Raw genomic sequence first — 18543 nt, forward strand, 5'->3', positions numbered from 1 at the left:
TTATATCTTCTTCTTGGATTGATCCCTTGAACATTATGTAGTGTCCTTCCTTATCTCTTGTAACAGTCTTTAAAGTCTATTTTGTCTGATATGAGTATTACTACTCCAGCTTTCTTTTGATTTCCATTTGCATGAAATATCTTTCTTCATCCCCTTACTTTGTCTGTATGTGTCCTTAGGTCTGAAGTGGGTCTCTTGTAGACAGCATACATACAGGTTTTGTTTTTGTATCCATTCAGCCAGTCTGTATCTTTTGGTTGGAGCACTTAATCCATTTACATTTAAGGTAATTATAAATATGTATTTGCCTATTGCCATTTTGTTAACCGTTTTGGGTTTGTTTTTTTAAACATCTTTATTGGAGTATAATTGCTTTACAGTGGTGTGTTAGTTTCTGCTTTATAACAAAGTGAATCAGTTATACATATACATATATCCCCATATCTCTTCCCTCTTGCATCTCCCTCCCTCCCACGCTCCCTATCCCACCCCTCTAGGTGGTCACAAAGCACCAAGCTGATCTCCCTGTGCTATGCGGCTGCTTCCCACTATCTATCTGTTTTACATTTGGTAGTGTACCTATGACTGTGCCACTCTCTCACTTTGTCCCAGCTTCCCCTTCCCCTTCCCCATATCCTCAAGTCCATTCCCTAGTAGGTCTGCATCTTTATTCCCATCTTACCCCTAGGTTCTTCATGACTTTTTTTTTTTTAGATTCCATATATATGTGTTAGCATACAGCATTTGTTTTTCTCTTTCTGACTTACTTCACTCTGTGAGACTCTAAATCCATTCACCTAACTACAAATAACTCAACTTTGTTTCTTTTTATGCCTGAGTAATATTCTGTTGTATATATGTGCCACATCTTCTTTATCCATTCATCTGTCAATGGACACTTAGGTTGCTTCCATGTCCTGGCTATTGTAAATAGAGCTGCAGTGAACATTGTGGTACATGACTCTTTTTGAGTTATGGTTTTCTCAGGGTATATGTCCAGTAGTGATACTGCTGGGTCATATGCTAGTTCTATTTTTAGTTTTGTAAGGAACCTCCATGCTGTTCTCCATAGTGGCTGTATCAATTTACATTCCCACCAACAGTGCAAGAGAGTTCCCTTCTCTCCACACCCTCTCCTGCATTTATTGTTTGTAGATTTTTTCATCATGGCCATTCTGACTGGTGTGAGATGATATCTCATTGTAGTTTTGATTTCTATTTCTCTAATGATTAATGATGTTGAGCATTCTTTCACGTGTTTGGTGGTAATCTGTATGCTTCTTTGGAGAAATGTCTATTTAGGTCTTCTGCCCATTTTTGGATTGGGCTGTTTGTTTTTTAGATATTGAGCTGCATGAGCTGCTTGTAAATTTTGGAGATTAATCCTTTGTCGGTTGCTTCATTTGCAAATATTTTTTCCCACTCTGAGGGCTGTCTTTTCATCTTGTTTATGGTTTCCTTTGTTGTGCAAAAGCTTTTAAGTTTCAGTAGGTCCCATTTGTTTATTTTTGTTTTTATTTCCATTTCTCTAGGAGGTGGGTCAAAAACGATCTTGCTGTGATTTATGTCATAGAGTGTTCTGCCTATGTTTTCCTCTAAGAGTTTGATAGTGTCTGGCCTTCCATGTAGGTCTTTAATCCATTTTGAGTTTATTTTTGTGTATGGTGTTAGGGAGTGTTCTAAATTCATTCTTTTATATGTAGCTGTCCAGTTTTCCCAGCACCACTTATTGAAGAGGCTGCATTCCTATACACTAATGATGTAAAATCTGAAAATGAAATTAAGACAACACTCCCATTTACAATTGCAACAAAAAGAATAAAATACCTAGGAATAAACCTACCTAAGGAGACAGAAGACCTGTATGCAGAAAATTATAAGACACTGATGAAAGAAATTAAAGATGATACAAATAGATGGAGAGCTATACCATGTTCTTGGATTGGAAGAATCAACATGGTGAAAATGACTCTACTACCCAAAGCAATCTACAGATTCAATGCAATCCCTATCAAACTACCACTGGCATTTTTCACAGAACTAGAACAAAAAATTTCACAATTTGTATTGAAACACAAAAGACCCAGAATAGCCAAAGCAATCTTGAGAAAGAAAAACAGAGCTGGAGGAATCAGGCTCCCTGACTTCAGACTATAGTACAAAGCTACAGTAATCAAGACAGTATGGTACTGGCACAAAAACAGAAATATAGATCAGTGGATTTGTTTCTGTAGGTCGTTTTTCTTCCCTTCCTCTTTTGTTCTCTTCTCTTGTGTTTCCTGCCTAGAAAAGTTCCTTTAGCATTTGTTGTAAAGCTGGTTTGGTGGTGCTGAATTCTCTTAGCTTTTGCTTGTCTGTAAAGTTTTGATTTCTTTGCTGAATCTGAATGAGAGCCTTGCTGGGTAAAGTAGTCTTGGTTGCAGGTTTTTCCCTTTCATCACTTAAAATATATCATGCCACTCCCTTCTGGCCTGCAGAATTTCTGCTGAAAAATCAGCTGATAACCTTATGGGAATTCCCTTGTATTTGTTGCTTTTCCCTTGCTGCTTTTAATATTTTTTCTTTGTGTTTAATTTTTGTTAGTTTGATTAATATGTGTTTTGGCGTTTTCCTCTTTGGGTTTATCTTGTATGGGACTCTGCACTTTCTAGACTTGGGTGACTATTTCCTTTCCCATGTTAGGGAAGTTTTTGACTATAATCTCTTCAAATATTTTCTCAGACCCTTTCTTTTTCTCTTCTTCTTCTGGGACCCCTATAATTCAAATGTTGGTGCATTTAGTGTTGTCCCAGAGGTCTGAGAGACTGTCATCTTTTCTTTTCATTCTTTATTCTGTTCCGTGGCAGAGATTTCCACCATCTGTCTTCTAGGTCACATCCATTCTTCTGCCTCAGTTATTCTGCTCTTGATTCCTTCTAGTGTATTTTTCATTTCAGTTATTGTATTGTTCATCTCTGTTTGTTTGTTCTTTAGTTCTTCTAGGTCTTTGTTAAACGTTTCTTGTTTCTTCTTGATCTGCATCTCCATTCTTTTTCTGAAATCTTGGATCATCTTTACTATCATTACTCCGAATTCTTTTTCAGATAGATTGCCTTCTCTTCATTTAGTTGTTCTTGTAGGTTTTTATCTTGCTCCTTTGTCTGCAACGTATTTCTTTGTCTTTTCATTTTGTCAGACTTACTGTGTTTGTGGTCATCTTTCCACAGGCTCCAGGATCGTAATTCCTTGTTTCTGGTGTCTGACCCCTGGTGGGTGAGGCTGGTTCAGAGGCTTTGCCATTATCCCCTTGACAGGGGGTTTGATTGGTGTTGTGGTGACCAGAGCCTGCACTGGATATTGAGCGGGGCCTCCCCTTTGCTCTGTGGTTGTCACTGCCCTGTCAGGGGCAGGGTCTGCTCCCTAGTTTTTGGAGTAGAGGCCCCCAGATCTGTTTCTTAGCTGTGTTTCTGATCTGCGGTGTGAGGCAGGTGGGACTGGAGCACTCCCACTGGGATTCAAGCCACTGAGTATTCCTGCTCTGGAGCTGTTCACCTGTGAATGTGCTCTGTTGTGCCCCCTTTTGCCCATTGTGCGGACTCACAAAGTACACTGTTGTTGGCACTGCTCTCAGTCTGCCCTTATCTGTGGGGATGCTGGCAACTGGCCCTGGTGACTCTCAGGTGTTTTCAGCAGATCACTGGCACAGATACACTGAGGTCAGGTCCCAGGACTGCAGTAGTCATGCACCTAGACCCGCTGTGGGAGCTATAGAGGCAGCTCAGACTCTGGCCTGGACCAACTCCCACATGTATGTGCCCACAAAGCCCACAGCTGCTGAAGCCAGACCCATCCCAGCTGCAGGAGAGCTTGTTGTCCTTTCAGATGTTTCACAGGTGCTGAATTTAGGAAGCTGCCAGCAGAGATGTAACTCTGTGGTTCGTGCAGCCTTGAAGAGCAATTTCAGCTCTTCTTCCTTAGTCACACGGCCCCTGGGGCTCAGGTGTGGTTTCAGCCCCACCTGTGCATATGTTTTTCCCACTGGAGTCTGCTCCAGAGGTTGCCGGAGCACATGAGCCTATCAGGCAGAAAGTTAGCCTATCAGGCAGAAAGGAGCTGAGGCAGTGATTGGGGCGAGCAGACTGCCTAGATGGGAGGGTGCTAGGGTAGAGACTGGAACATGCAAGCCCATCAGGTGGCAAGCAGGGTGAGCGGGTCACCCAGGCTTACACAGGGGTTGCAGAGGAGGTCATGGCAGGGGCGTGTGAGCTGGCTCTGGTGGAGCCCTCCCTAGTGCCCGTGGAGGCAGGGGCTGGTGCGTGAGGAGAGAGGATGTGATGGTGGCCCTGCCTTTTGCACGTCACTCAACCATGGTGCTTCTCTGTTGTGGTGGTCCGGGCTTCCTCCACGAGCATTCCCAGTTGCGGAACTCCTCACTCCTGTCCCCACAGGCTGTCTCCTTACAGCCAACAATGGTCTCCCCCCGGGTCTGCTCTCCAAACCCCACATTCCACCACCCAGCCCCCACGTGTACTGGTGGACACCTGTCTCAGGCTGGGGCATGCAGGACTGTGGCATGGACCATCTGTGTAGGTCTCACTCTGTCCTATCACAGACCAGTTGCTGGGCTCTCCTCCAAGCCCCTGAGGCTCCCTTCTGTCCCAGCTGATCTTCCAGGTGGTGAGGGGGCTTCCCCAGATGCGGGAACCTCTCTTTCAGCTTCCTGCCAGGAGTGCAGGTTGCATCCTGTTTCCTCTCCTCTTCCTTTTACCTTATTTCTTTCATCCTACCCAGTTATGTGGGGATCTTTCTTGTCCTTTTAGGTGTCTGAGGTCCTCTGTTAGTGTTCAGCAAGTGCTCTGTGAGAATTGTTCCATTTGTAGATGTATTCTTGATGTGTTTGTAGGGAGAGATGAACTCCACGTTCTCCTACTCTCCCTCCATCTTGGAAAGCTCCCCCCAACTCTCTTTTTTTTTTCTTTTGTCCTGCCGGTTATGTGGAGGTTTTCTTGGACTTTTGAAGTCTGAGGTCTTCTGCCAGCATTCAGTAGATGTTCTGTGTGAATCATTCCACTTGTAGGTGTTTTCTGATGTATCTGTGGGAGGAGGTAAACTCCACCTCCTACTCTTCTGCCATCTTGATTCCTCCCTCCAAAGTCTTATAGTTTTCAATGTATATATCACTGATCTTCTTGGATAAATTTATTCCCATGTATTTTATTCTTTTGATGCAATTGTAAATGGTGTTTTTAAAAATTTCTTTTTCTGATAGTTTGCTATTAGTGTATAGAAACAAAACAGATTTTTACTATATTTAGGATTCTCTATGTATAGTATCATGTCATCTGCAAACAGTGACAGCTTTACTTCTTTTCCAATTTGGATTCCTTTTATTTCTTTTTCTTTTCCGATTGCTGTGGCTAAAACTTTCAAAACTATGTTGAATAAGAGTGGTGAGAGTGGGCAACCTTGTCTTGTTCCTGATCTTAGTGGAAATGCTTTCAGTTTTTCACCATTGAGGACGATGTTGGCTGTGGGTTTGTCATATATGGCCTTTATTATGTTGAGGAAAGTTCCCTCTATGCCTACTTTCTGCAGGGTTTTTATCATAAATGGGTGTTGAATTTTGTCAAAAGCTTTCTCTGCATCTATTGAGATGATCATATGGTTTTTCTCCAATTTGTTAATATGGTTTATCACATTGATTTGCATATATTGAAGAATCCTTGCATTCCTGGAATAAACCCCACTTGATCATGGTGTATGATCCTTTTAATGTGCTGTTGGATTCTGTTTGCTAGTATTTTGTTGAGGATTTTTGCATCTATGTTCCTCAGTGATATATTGATTTTTATATCCTGCAACTTCACTGAATTTATTAGTTCAAATAGTTTTCTAGCACAGGCTTTTGGATTTTCTCATATAATAGCATTTCATCTGCACATAGTGACAGTTTTACTCCTTTTTTTAAAAAAAACACAACATGATTATATTTTAATACAAAACCAAAATATAAAACACCATAGTAAATTGATGGCAATAAAATATGGCATTTCATTTACACTGCATGACAAATGGTTAACATCCTTAGTCATAAATGAGTTCTTAGAATACTTCCATCTTTCTGACTTGGATGGCTTTTATAACTTTTTCTTGCCTAACTGCCCTGGCTAGAACTTGCAATACTACATAGAATAAAAGTGGTGAGAGTTGGAATCCTTATCTTGTTTCTCATCATAAAGGTAAAGCTTTCAGCTTTTCACCACTGAGTACGATGTTAGCTGTCGGCTTGTCATGTGTGGCTTTTATCATGTTGAGGTATGTTCCGTGTATACCCAATATGTTGAAAGTTATTTTCATAAATGAGTGTTGAATTTTGTCAAATGCTTTTTCTGCATCTATTGAGATAAGATTATGATTTTCATCTTCCATTTTGATAATGTGGTGTATCACACCAGTTGATTTGCAGATGTCAAACCATCCTTGTATCCATGGAATAAATCCCACTTGAACATGGTGTACAATCCTTTTAATGTATTGTTGAATTAATTTGCTAATATTTTGTTGAGGATTCTTGCATCTATGTTCATCAGGGATATTGACCTGTAGTTTTCTTTTCTTATGGCATCCTTGTCTGGATTTGGTTTCAGGGTAATGCTGACCTTGTAAAATGAGTTTGGAAGTGTTCCCTCCTCTTCTGTTTTTTTTTTGATAGAGTTTGGGAAGGATTGGCATTAACTTTTTCTTTAAATGTTTGGTAGAATTCACTAGGAAGCCATCTGACTCTGGAGTTTTGTTAGGAGACTATTGATTACTAATTGAGTCTCCTTACTAGTGATCAGTCTGTTCAGATTTTCTATTTGTTCAGTGATTCAGTCATTGTAGGTTGTATGTTCCTAGGAATTTATCCATTTCTTCTAGGCTGTTCAATTTGTTCGCACCTAATTGTTCATAGTTGTCCTTTATGATTCTTTGTATTTATGTGTTATCCATTTTAATCTTTCCTCTTTCATTTCTGACTTGAGTCCTCTCCTTTTCTTGATGAGTCTAGCTAAAGGTCTGTCAATTTTGTTGTCTTCTCAAAGAATTGGCTCTTAGTTTTGTTAATCTTTTCTATTTTTTGTCTCTATTTCATTTATTTCTACTGTGATCTGTTATCTCCATCCTTTCACTAAATTTGAGCTTCTTTGTTCTTTTTCTAGTTACTTGAGGTATAGAGATAGGTTGAGATCTTTTTTGTTTCTTGATGTAGTCATCTATCACTATGAACTCCCCTCTATAGCAAGAAATTCTCTTGTTATATCCCATAAGTTTGGTATGTTGCATTTCCATTTTTATTGTCTCAAAGTATTTGTTTTTTAATTTCTTCTTTGACCCATTGGTTGTTCAGTAGCATGTTGTTTAGTCTTCATATACTTGTGAATTGTCCAGTTTTCTTCTTGTAATTAATTTCAAGTTTCTAACATTGTGGTTGGAAAAGACAGTTGATGTATTTTTAGTCATCTTAAACTTATTAAGATTTGTTTTGTGGACTAACATATGATGTATCCTGGAGAATATTCATGTGTGCTTAAGAATATATATTCTGTTGCTTTTTGATGGAATGTTCTGTATATATCTGTTAAGTTCTCTGGTCTGACATGTCATTAAGGCTAATGTTTCCTTATTGATTTTCTGTCTGAATGATCGAACCATTGGTGAACATGAAGTCCTCTATTAATACTGTATTGTTGTATATTTCTTTATGTTTGTTAGTATTTGCTTTATATATTTAGGTGCTCCTATGTTGGGTGCATAGCTATTTTCAAATGTTATATCCTTTTGTTCGATTAATCCCTTTATCATTACAAAATGACCTTGTCTCTAATTAGTCTTTTTCTTAAAGTCTATTTTGTCTGATATAAGTATACCTACCCCAGCTTTCTTTTGTCTTTTATTTGCATGGAATATCTTTTTCCATCCTTTCACTTTCAAACTATGTGTATTCCTACATCTGAAGTATCTTGTAGGCAGCATATAGATGTATCTTGTTTTTTTAATCTACTTAGCCACTTTATGTCTTTTGATTGGAGCATTCAGTTCATTTACATTTAAAGTGATTATTAACAGGTATGTACTTATTGCCATTCTGTTCACTGTTTTCTGGCTGTTTTGTAATTCCTCTACTCCTTCTTTTCTTGCTCTCTTCCTTTGGAATTTGATAATTTCCTGCATTAGCATGCTTAGATTACATTCTCTTTATATTTTGTGTATATACTATGGGTTTTTGCTTTGGGGTACCATGAGGCTTACAAAAAACAAAAAACAACTTATATTTATAATAGTCTATTTTAAATTGATAACAACTTAACTTTGAAAGCTCTACATTTTCACATTTTGATGTCACAGTTTACACCTTTTTATCTTGTGTATCCATTAGCAAATTATTGTAGTTACATTTATTGTTACCACTTTTGTCTTTTAACCGTTATGCTAGCTTTATAAGTGATTAACCCATCACCTTTACAACATTAGATTATACTGAATTTTACTATAAATTTACCTTTACCAGTAAGATTTATACTTTCATGTTTTTCTGTTACTAATTAGCATACTTTTGTTTCAGCTTTAAAAAGTACCTTTAATATTTCTCATAAGGCCAGTCTTGTGATGTTGAACTCCTTTAGCTTTTGATCATCTGGAAAACCCTTTCTCTCTCCTGTATTTCTCCCCCCCTCCCCAGTTTTATTGAGATATAATTGACATACATTACTATATACGTTTAAGGTGTATAGCAAAATGATTTGACTTAACAAACATCAACTCAATTCTGAAGGACAGCTTTGCTCGTTAGCATACTCTTGGTTTGCAGTTTTTTCTTTCAGCACTTTAAAAATATCATGCTACTTCCTTCTGGCAGGCAAAGTTTCTCCTGAAAAAATCTGCTGATAGTCTTATGAGGGTTCCCTTGTATGTAAATTGTTTTTCTCTTGCTGATTTTGATTCTCTCCTTGCATTTAAATTTGACACTTTAACTACATGTAATATGTCTTAGTGCGGGTCTCTTTGGGTTTATCTTATTTGGAATTCTCTGCATTCTTGGACCTGGATGTCTGTTTCTTTCCCCAGGATAGGAATATTTTCAGCTATTATTTAAAATGAGTTTTCTGCCTGTTTCTCTCTCTCTCCTCTTTCTGGGACCCTTATAATGCAAATGTTGGTCTGCTTGATGGTGTCCCTTAATCTATCTTTACTCTTTTTCGTTTTTTTTCTTTCTCTGATTTGATGAATTCCAGTACCTTGTCTTCAAGTTTACTAACCCTTTCTCTTGCTTCCTCTAGTCTGTTGTTAAACCCCTCTAGTATATTTTTCACATCAGTTATTATATTCTTCAGCTCTGTGACTTACATTGGTACTTTCTTATATTTTCTATCTTTTGTTGAAGTTCTCACTTTGTTCATCAGATGTTCTCCTGAACTCATGAGCATCTTTAGGACCATTATTTTGAACTCTTCATCAGGTAAATTACTTATCTGTATTTCACTAAGGTTTTTTTCTGAGATTTTTATCTTGTTCTTCCATTTGGAATACATTCTTCTGTTTCTTTGACTTTCCATGTTGGTATGTATGCACTAGAGAAATCAGCCACCTCTCCCAGTCTGAAGTAGTGGCCTCATGTAATAGATAAAATTATTGTTCAACCCTGCCCTAGTTGGTTCTCTCTCAAACCTTTGTGTTTGTTTAAGCAGGCTACTTTATTCTTAGTGGCTCCAAGAAGGGAGGGTGTTCCTAGATCTGTCGGCGTCCCAGAGAGGAGAATCTGTCTTCTCCCTCTGTGCTGAGCCTTGGGGTGACAGCCAGTTAAGAACTGTTTCTTTGTTTGCTCCTGTCCCATTGAACCTGTGAACACATGCCTCACTGGCTGCAAGAGCCAGTCTGTCAAAGGATGTGTCCTCAGGGTGGCAGCCACAAAAGCTGGGTCACCAGATATTACACAAGCTCCTTTCTCAGAGACACTGGCGACTTGGGGCTGGGAAGATGGAAAGCATGAAGATGACACTTGCCAGCTTCCCTGGTCTCTGGAGAGAATTGTAGTCACCCTCTATGTGTGTGTGTGTTAGAAAGAAGCCTGGCCCACAGGCCACAGCTATGAAGGTAAGAGGCTTCTTGTATAGAAGGATTGGGACTTTCAAGTCTGTTGCTTCTCTGCTGTACCCTGGGGTTAGGTGGTTAAGAAGTCTTCTCTATTTGTTACAATCCTGTGGTACCTGTGAGTGTAAGCCCTGCTGTCCACCAGAGCCAGGTGATCAAGGGGTGTCCCCTGGGTGGCAGCTGCAAAAAGCAGGACATGAGAGGAGTACACAAGCTCCTTTCTGGGAGATGCCAGCGGCTTGGAGCAAGGGAGACTGTAAAGATGGCACCTGCTCGCCTCTGTTTTGGAGAGTGTGTCAGTAAGTCCCTGGATATGTATTAAATTAGATGCCTGCCCCTCGGGCTGAAGCTTTAAGATTAGCAAGTTGGCTTCTTTAACAGGAAGACTGGGTACGTTTTAGTTGGCTGCCTCTGCTCTGGGCCCTGGGGTGAGTGATTCTACCTAGCCCTTCAAAAACTGTTTCCCAGATCACTATCAATCACCTTCTGGGTCTCAAGGGAACAAGCCCCAATGGCTTTCAAAGCTAGATGTTCTCAAAGTTAGAGGTAATTGTCTCTCAGGTGCAGGCCTTAAAAGTTGAGGTTCAAACCCTTTGCTCCTCAGGGAGAGGCTTGGAGTTGTGAGAGCCCTCCAGATTGTGGGTCACCATGCCAGGGTTCATGGTGATACTGTGTCTCAGCCTCTCCTACCTAATTTGTAGGAATTGCTCAGATAGTTTTAGAAGAAACTGTTCCATATCTAGCTGTAGACTTGGTGTGAGAAGAAGTGAGTTCAGGATCCTCCTATGTCACCCTCCTGAACTGGAACACTGGGGTTCTTTTTCGAATGGTTAGTAGGGAGAGAGAAGGACTTATGGGAAAAAAGGCAAGATTCACTCTAAAAGTAATCAAAGCCTGGGTACATTTTGTCAAATCAGTGACATTTCTAGGTTGGAAGTCTGAAAATTTTCAAAGAGATTCTAAGCCACATAGGATGGTGGTTTAAGCAAATCTTTGCTGGACAGTTATTTGTCCATTCTTCTTCTCTCTGCCATTATGGAATCGTAAGACTTCCTGAAGAATTATCAGAGCAACATACTAATTCCATTCCTCGTAGAATGAAAGACAGGATAATGCAGAATATAAGAAGAGTACTTATTCTCCAGAATTGGCAAAATGGCAGCAAAGTGACAACTATCCACCTGGACTGTCTTCCTGCAAACAGTTACATAGCTTCCCCTCCCGCCTCCCCACCACACCTCTCTGAATGACCTTTCTAAATACAAACCTGACCATGTTTCTTGGCAGAAGACACTAACTAGCAAGCTCTACAAGACCCTGTCTACTCCTTCAGGCCTTGTGTCTTTCCGGAATTGCAACCTATACGATCCAGCCATTTGGAACTGCCATCATTCCCAAACAAACCAGATTGGCTTATATCTCCATGACTGACTTCATGCTGCTGCTGATGCCTGTCTGCCTAGAGACACCTGCTCATCTTCAGAGACCAAGCCTAACGTGATGCTGTGAAGCCTTATCTGACCACGTACTCAACAAAATGCACTCATTTCTCTTGGGCATATAACTAGGAGTGGAATTGCTGGGGCACAGGGTGAGCAATTTTTAGTTTTAGTAGGTACTTCCAAACAAATTTCCAAACTGACTGCATCAAAATGTGTAATTCTACCAGGAATTTATAAGTATTCCAGTTGCTTCACATCCTTGCCAACATTTATTGTTAGCATTCTTTTTAATTTTAATCGTTCTGATAGGTAATGGTGTTTCATCATGCTATTAATTGGCATTTGCCAGAGGACTAATGATATTATCTTTTTATTGGCCGTTTGAATACCTCTTTAGTGAAGCACCTGCTCTTTGTATATATTTTGGATTCTTTTCGTGGATGTATGTATTGTAAATATCATTATCCAGTCTGTGGCTTGCCATCTTACTCTTTTTTGGTCTTTTGATGAACAGAAGTTCTTATTTTTTAATAAAGTTATTTATCTTTTTTTTTCTTTTAAGACTAGTAATATTTGCTATTCCACCCAGCAGCCATTCTGAACCAGAGGGTGGAGGACAGAATGAAAAGAAGCTTGGATCCCTGAGGACTGTGAGCTGCCATACATAGGAGAGAGAAGTAAGCATCTATTGTTATTAAGCCTCTATTTTTTTTCAAGCCTCTTTCTCAGTTGAACCTGAGCTTACATATCACCACAACAAACATTCTGCACAGAAGTACATTTACATATTTAAAGGAACTGGCTTTAACTGTAAAATTTTTACTTGGTGCTGTAAGGTATTTAGGAGCTGGGTCGATTGACCTCTAGCACCCGTACTTATATAAGTATTTTTAAAAATAATCATATTTGCACATAACAGGCACTCAAAGTCATACTGAATAAATACATGTGAGATAAAAATACATATCTTCTAAGATCGCTTTTGATCAAGGGAATTTTAAGGTGCTTATATATGTATAAGTATACATATATATTATAAATCATAAATACCAAGTTATTATGTGAATTTGATGGAAAAAAATGAGGACTTTAGTATTACTGGAGAGCAGTAGCAATATCTAACAATGAAAACGTTTTAAGTCAAGAAGTATTTGAGGGGCTGCCTCAGGGGCCAGCTTTGTTAAACATCAGTATCAGCTCTTGGGAAAAATCACAGAAGATACTATAAATAGAGGGACTGTGAACACCTAGAACTGCTAGGACACAGACTACTGATCTGATATATATTAAAAAGCTATCCATTAAGAAGGAACAGGAGAGAAAATCAAGGTCATAGATCTCAGGATTAGGAGCTGAGGCTGACAGATCAAATGACAGGATCTGTAAAACTGAAAAGACGACTCAGAAAAAGAACAAACATATCTTGCCCAAATGCAAAGCTTTCTCTTTGTATAACTTCTGCATGTTCCCTGAATATTTATTTTTCAGTATGATTTATGAATTACCCTGCCATTGGCTGTAAAACACGAGGTAGGCTGATTTTTATATCAACAAAGGATCATCAGAACTTAAGTATCACTGATGATTTAAGGAATTTCAAAAGAGAAATATTCCTTGCCACAGTTCCATGAGCAAATCCTAAAAGTAGCTGACTGAAATGATTAACAGCAGCTTAAGCAAGAGTCCCATTTTTGAAATTAGAATGAAAAAGAGTGAAGAAAGCATACATGAGCTATGTGGGGCATGATCAGAAACAATATCCTCACTTTGCGAGTCCCAGAGGAGAAGGGATAAAGGGACAGAAATCTTATTCAAAGAAATATTGGCTGAAAACTTCCCAAATCTGGGGAGAGATACAGCCATCCAGGTATGGGAAGCTTAGAGATCCCACCCAAAGAGATCCTCACTGAGACACATTATAATCAATCTCTCAAAAATCAAAGTCAGAAAGAAAATCACATACAGGGAATTCTGATAAGGCTTTACATTTCTCAGCAGAAACCTTACAGGCCAGGAGACAGTGGGATGATACATTCAAAGCACATAAACAACAACAACAAAACTCATCCAAGGATATCTTACCCAACAAAAGCATGAAGGAAATTAATCACCACTAGACCTGCCCTACAAGAAATGTTAAAGGAAGTTCTTCAAACTGAAACAAATTAGTAGCATGAAAACATATTGAAATATAAAATTTACTGGTAAAGGTGAATATATATAGTCAAATTCAAAGAACTCTAATACTTCAATGGTGGTGTGTAAATCACTTTGAAATCTAGCATATAGGTTAAAGACAACAGTGTTGAAAATAACTATAGCTGTAATATTATGTTAATATAGTATTTATAAATATAATACATAAATGTATAATATATAAATATAATTATATAAAAATATATAAATTGGGACATCAACATAAATCTGAGGGGGGCAGGTAATTGGGTAGAACTTTCTTATGTAATTGAAGTTATCATAGATGGTTATAACATATTATGAAAGCCTCATGGTAATAACCACAGACCAAAACTAGATAACAGATATACAATGATAAAGAGAAAAGCAAACTACTACAAAAAATCATCAACTCAAAAAGAGAGACAGCAAGAGGAACAAAGGAACTAAGGAATGACAAAACTATCAGAAAGCAATTAACATACTGGCAACAGTAAGTCCTTAGCTATCAATAATTAATGTAAATGGGCTAAATTCTCCAATTAAAAGACACAGATGGGCTGAATGGATTAAAAATAAGACCTAACTATATGCTGCCTACAAGAGACTCACTTAAGCATTATGGATATTCACAAACAGAATGTGAAGGGATGGAAAAAGATATTTCCAGCAAATAGAAACCAAAAGAAAGCAGGGGTGGTTATATTTATATCAGACAAAATAGATGTTAAACCAAAAACTGTAACACAAGACAAAGTCATTATACAATGATAAAGGGGCAATTCATCAGATATATTAATTGTAAACATATACGCACCCAATATTAGAGCATCTAAAAATATTAAACAATTATTAACAGACCTAAAGGGAAAAATAGACAGCAATAATAGTAGAGGACCTCAATACACCACTTTAAACAATGGACAGATCACCCAGGCAGAAAGTCAAGAAGGAAATAATGGATGTGAGTGATGCTTTTGAACAAATGCACCTACAGACACATACAGAATATTCCATCCAACAGCAGCAGAATACACATTCATCTCAAGTGCACACAAAACGTTCTCCAGAATACATCACATGACAGTTCACAAACCACGTCTTACCAAATTTAAGAAAGCTGAAATCATACCAGGTATCTTTTTCAACCACAATGGTATGAAACTAGAAATCAATACTACGAGAAAAGCTGAAAAATTCGCAAATATGTGGGGATTAAATAACATACTCATAAAAAACCAATGGGTCTAAGAAGAAATCGAAAGCAAAATAAAAAATATCCTGAAACAAATGAAAGCACAGCGTATCAAAACCCATGGGATGCTGCAAAGGCAGTTAAGAGGGAAGTTTATAGTGACAAACATCTCAAATAAACAACCTTTTTTACACCTCAAAGAACTAGAAAGGGAAGAAGACACTGAGCCCAAATTTAACAGAACGAAGGGAATAACAAAGATCAGAGCAGTAGCAAAGGAAATAGAGACTGAAAAGATAATAGAAGAGATCAATGAAACTAAGAGCTGTTTTTTTAAAAGATAAATAAAATTGACAACCTTTAGGTAGACTCATCAAGAAAAAAAAGAGTACACTCAAAGTCAGAAATGAAGAATAGATGCTAAAATGGATATCACAAACACAGAGACTACTAAGAAAAATTATATACAAATTGGACAACCTAGAAGAAATGGATAAATTCCTTTGAAACCTACAATCTACCAAGACTGAATCAGAACAAAGAGAAAAAATTTGAACAGACTGATTACTAGTAAGGAGATTGAATTAGTAATCAAAAATTTCCCAACAAACAAAAGTCTAGGATCAATCAGATGGCTTCACTGGTGAATTCTACCAAATATTTAAATAACTAATGCCAATCCTTCTTAAACTCTTCCAGAAAAATAGAAGGGGAGGGAACACTTCCAAACTCATTTTATGAGGCCAGCATAACCCTGACACCAAAACCAGGCAAGAGCACCAGAATAAAAGAAAATTGCAGGCCAATAGCCCTGATGAACATAGATGGATAATTCCTCAACAAAATATTAGCAAATCAAATTCAGGACATTAAAAGTGGCAAACAGCATGATCAAGTGGGATTTATTCCAGGGATGCAAGAATGGTTTAACATGACTCTTTTTGAATTATGGTTTTCTCAGGGTGTATGCCCAGTAGTGGGATTGCTGGGTCATATGGTAGTTCTATTTTTAGTTTTTAAGGAACCTCCATACTGTTCTCCATAGTGGCTGTATCAACTTACATTCCCACCAACAGTGCAAGAGGGTTCCCTTTTCTCCACACCCACTGTAGCATTTATTGTTTGTAGATTTCTTGATGATGGCCATTCTGACTGGTGTGAGATGATATCTCATTGTAGTTTTGATTTGCATTTCTCTAATGATTCATTCAAAAAGAGTCATGTACCACAATGTTCACTGCAGCACTATTTACAATAGCCAGGACATGGAAGCAACCCAAATGTCCATCAAGAGATGAATGGATAAAGAAGGTGTGGCACATATATACAATGGAATATTACTCAGCCATAAAAAGAAATGAAACTGAGTTATTTGTAGTGAGGTGGATGGACCAGAGTCTGTCATACAGAGTGAAGTAAGTCAGAAAGAGAAAAACAAATACTGTATGCTAACACATATATATAGAATCTAAAAAAAAAAAAATGGTTCTCAAGAAGCTAGGGGCAGGGTAGGAATAAAGACACAGACATAGAGAGTGGACTTGAGGACACAGGGAGGGGGAAGGGTAAGCTGGGACGAAGTGGCATGGACATATATACACTACTAAATGTAAAACATATCTAGTGGGAAGCAGCTGCACAGCACAGGGATATCAGTTCGGTGCTTTGTGACCACCTAGAGGGGTGGGATAGGGAAGGTGGGAGGGAGACTCAAGAGGGAGGGGATATGGGGATATATGTATATGTATAGCTGATTCACTTTGTTATACAGCAGAAACTAACAACACTGTAAAGCAATTATACTCCAATAAAGATGTTAAAAAAAATCAAATTTACAATTGCATCATAAAGCATAAAATATCTAGGAATAAATTTAACCAAGGAGCTGAAAGACCTGTACACTGAAAACTATAAGACACTGATGAAAAAATTAAGAATACACAAATAAATGGAAAGATATTCTATGTCCTGGATTGGAAGAATATTATGAAAATGTCCATACTAACCAAAGCAATCTACAGATTCAATGCAATCCCTATAAAAATTCCAATGACATTTATCTCAGAAATAGAACAATCCCAAAATTTGTATGGAACCACAAAAGACCTTGAATAGCCAAAGCAGATAATCTTGAGAAATAAGAAGAAGCATTACGCCTCCTGATTTCAAACTATATTACAAACTTATAGTAATCAAAATAGTATGCTATGGGCATAAAAACAGACACATCAATCAATGGAATGGAATAGAGAGTCCAGAAATAAACCCATGGCTATATGGTGAATTAATTTATGACAAGGGAGCCAAGTATATACAATGGGGGAAAGGACAGTCTCTTCAGTAAAAGATAATGGAAAACCTGGACAGCCACTTGCAAAAGAATGAAATTGAACCACTAACTTATCCCATACACAAAAATGAACTCAAAATGGATTAAAGACCTGAATGTAAAACTTGAAACCATAAAACTCCTAGGAAAAAACATAGTAAGCTCCTTGAGATTGATCTTGATGACAATGATTTGGATTTGACACCAAAAGCAAAGACAACAAAAGCAAAAATAAAGAAGTGAGAATACGTCAAACTAAAATCTTCTGCACAGCAAAGGAAACGATCAACAAAATGAAAATGCAGTCTACCAAATGGGAGAAAATATTTGCAAATCATATATCTGATAAAGATTTAATTATCCAGACAAGATCGGGTGCATTCAGAGTGGTATGGCCGTAGACCTAGAGAATGGACTTGAGGACACAGGGAGGGGGTAGGGTAAGCTGGGATGAAGTGAGAGAGTGGCATGGACATATATATACTACCAAATGTAAAATAGATAGCTAGTGGGAAGCAGCCGCATGCCACAGGGAGATCAGCTTGGTGCTTTGTGTCCACCTAGAGGGGTGGGATAGGGAGGGTGGGACTGAGACACCAAAGGGAGGAGATATGGGGATATATGTATATGTATAGCTGATTCACTATGTTATATAGCAGAAACTAACACACCATTGTAAAGCAATTATACTCCAATAAAGCAAAAACCAAAACAAAATGTACTGATCCATGTTGCCCCTTCTAGACCTATTAAATCAGATTCTCTTTAGACCCGTCTTTTTTTTTTTTAAACTATCAGTGTGACTCTAGTTGCAGTCAAGGTTGAGGACCACTGATCTATAGGCAGATGTGACCATACACAGTAGGCGTCACAAAGTGTGAAGGGTGTGAAGGAGATGGAAAGAGGCTCTTGGGCTGGGAATATTTGGACTCACGGAACATACAGGATTTGAAATAGTAAAATAAGAGGATGAGTGTGACTTTGAGAGGAGGAAGACATAGAAGTTGGCAAGAGCAATGGAGTTGTGACTGATGCACGAGAAAGAGTAGGTGGTGAAAATGAAGATAGTAGGAACTTTGCAGCCTACTGTGGTGTACTTAGAATAATAGAAAATTCAGGTCAGATGATGGGTTAGAGAAGGAAATGGGCAGTAGAAAACGTGTTTGGAGTTTCAGAAGTAGAAAGCAATGATTTGACAAGATGATGTGTCCTAATCTCCCTACTAAATTTTTTGATCTACAAATGAGAAAGAAGACTAATATTCAATAGAAGAAATTCTGCAAACCACACAATTT

At 38.2% G+C, this 18543-nt stretch overlaps 1 protein-coding gene and 1 long non-coding RNA gene across 8 annotated transcripts in view; one reads left to right on the top strand and one right to left on the bottom strand.

Moving 5' to 3' along the window:
- The window catches only part of LOC109550228 (uncharacterized), a 119166-nt gene extending 102578 nt beyond the window's left edge, over positions 1–16588 (top strand). Inside the window, exons 5-6 of one of the 3 annotated variants that reach the window (XR_012327652.1) lie at positions 11395–11698; positions 12139–16588. This is a non-coding gene — a long non-coding RNA (uncharacterized lncRNA). Of the gene's footprint in view, positions 1–11394 lie in introns of all 3 variants that reach the window. The other 2 variants (XR_012327653.1, XR_012327651.1) reach the window with 2 other exon arrangements.
- Positions 1–18543, bottom strand: part of FAM124A (family with sequence similarity 124 member A) — a 107738-nt gene that overhangs the window by 12152 nt on the left and 77043 nt on the right. The gene's annotated exons all lie outside the window — the stretch shown is intronic.

This window comes from Tursiops truncatus, chromosome 18 (assembly GCF_011762595.2).
Source record: "Tursiops truncatus isolate mTurTru1 chromosome 18, mTurTru1.mat.Y, whole genome shotgun sequence".
Lineage (NCBI taxonomy): Eukaryota > Metazoa > Chordata > Mammalia > Artiodactyla > Delphinidae > Tursiops > Tursiops truncatus.